General features: G+C 40.3%; 1 pseudogene; it reads right to left on the bottom strand.

The window, feature by feature from the left end:
• Positions 1-951: 951 nt before the first annotated feature.
• LOC122435933 lies at positions 952-1629 on the bottom strand (annotated as a pseudogene).
• Between the last annotated feature and the right edge of the window lie 598 nt (positions 1630-2227).

Below are 2227 nucleotides of genomic sequence, written 5' to 3'. Positions count from 1 at the left end.
GACTCATTTCTCCCTGCCTCTCTCTGTAAGAACAACTATAATATGACACAAGAAGCAAACATAGGGGGACTCTGAATGATAGAGGAAAGTAGACTGGCTAAAGACCCCAGTACTGGAGGAAAGATATGGCAGATGGGCATCTTACAACTCTTCACTCAGCAATAGAAGGCAACCAAGCCTGGCATCTCCTGACCCGAACATATTGGATGAAGGTGGCTCAGGTAGGTTCAAGTTTCTTCCAGATTAAATGGGTATTTTATGCTGACAACTCCAGTCAGGCCCAGTGGCAATGGTAAGGGTTATCAAGTGGGAAGTTCAAAAATAAAAGGTGGCCAGGGAAAATAATCTTTATTTCTGTGGGCCAGAGAGTTTCTTCTCTAACCTTAGAGATGCCCAGTGGCACCAGCAGAGGCGATCCCACCACAATAAGTGACCCAGTTTGGAAAGCATTCTCTCTCTTTTTTTTTTTTTCATTTTTAAATCATTTTACTGTTTATATCATAGTCACATTTGAATTGGCAGAACTGTTCCCATGACAGACAAGACAGAGACCTGTTATTCAGGGAAAAAATAAGTGAAGGCTTTCCTAAAGCTTAAGGAGAGACGTCCCATAGTAACTAACACAAGAATGGCTGTAGCAATCTCAGACAATGGTGCCAAGGTGTGTGAGCAGGTAGGAACAAAGGGTGCTCCAGAGTAGCTGGCCTACAAACGTGTGTTGGCCTGAGATCACTGCTGCTTCCTAAAGGGATTTTCTTATTATGTTCAGTAAGCAGATGACTTGTAACAAATGTATAATTGAAGTAGGGTGACACTTCTGCAGCATAAATTCTACAGGTTTGGGGACAGGTCCTACAAATTTCATTGGTGATTAATTGTTGCTTAATTATGATTCTGAAAAGGTAGATCCCATAAACAGACATCCAGGGAAATTTTTACAACTGGTGAAATTCTTAAGCCAAAAAATAAATAGCCACACATAACAAACCTACACACCATGAATTAAAATGCTGACATGTTAGGCCTTCTGAAAGAACGAGAGCAGGAAAGCTTATTCAAACAGAAGATCTTCATCCTTCTCTTCAGCCAGGAGATTAGCAGGCTCCATCACCTCTCTAGCTGCCCTCCGTTGCTCCAAGTCCTTATCAGACTTTTCCTTGAGAATCTTTTTCTTCTCCTGTATTTTCTTTAACCTGTAGAACTCCTCTTGCTCTCTCTCATCCAGCTCTGTGATGATATAAGCAAGGGTACGTTCAATCTGGGGAATGACGACATGTTCAATAGCATTTACATGCCTGTCGGTTATCTTAATAGCTTCATCCAAAGTAACAAAGGAAGTCTGCAGTGAAGCCAGTTCCACCAGGCATAATTCCTCTTCAGTTTATCCAACTGTTCCCCACCTCTGGCTAAACCAGTCAGTTCATAATTGTCAGTTCCTTCATGATAATGTTCAAATACTGGCAATGTAACACATGCTACATTATTTTTCTTTGCTCCAATCTTCACTTGGGCCTTATTTACATTTTGGCTAACTGTGGTGCTTAAGTCCCCTGCTGTGAGCTTGGCCTCAGCAAGTGAAAAAGCAGCTTCTCTCATCACTTCACCCATCAACATTTTAGTCTCTATTATCTTCTTAAGGATCTGTCGAAATTGAAGAGTTACGGCATCAGATTTTTTCTTCAGGAGGTTTGGACCTGTCTGTGCTCCTTTTAACAGAGCCTTTGGTTAACTCAGCCACTGAGTCTTTCTCTACCTGGAAAGCATTCTTTGTATTTTGTAGTTGAAGACTCCCTTTGCTCACCTAGGAACACTGACAGATCTGACAGCACTGGGAGTGGGGAAACCCACTACCACAAGAAGCAAAATTCAGGAAATAGAAGTAGTGTGTTCCTTATATAAAATATCCTGAAAAAGACAAATTATTAGAGAAGAAAGCAGTTTTGCCTGGGATTGGAGATGGGAGCAGGGCCTGACTACAAAGGGATTCAAGAAATTAGGACTGGGGGATGGTGGTAAATACTCAAAAACAGGATTTGGTGGTGGCCTCATAGCACTATGAATGTACTAAAAACACTGAAATGTATACTTACAATAGCTGAATTTTATGATATGTAAATTATACTTCAATAAAACTTAAAAAGAAACTCACAGCTAACTAAAACTAGAAAGAACTTCTTTAACCTAATGACAAGCATCTATAGATATAATCACAGTTATTATAAAAGAT

The sequence above is a fragment of the Cervus canadensis genome, chromosome X (assembly GCF_019320065.1).
Source record: "Cervus canadensis isolate Bull #8, Minnesota chromosome X, ASM1932006v1, whole genome shotgun sequence".
NCBI classification, from domain to species: domain Eukaryota; kingdom Metazoa; phylum Chordata; class Mammalia; order Artiodactyla; family Cervidae; genus Cervus; species Cervus canadensis.
The sequence above is the reverse complement of the archived record's forward strand: the minus strand, read 5'-3'. Positions and strand labels throughout refer to the sequence as shown.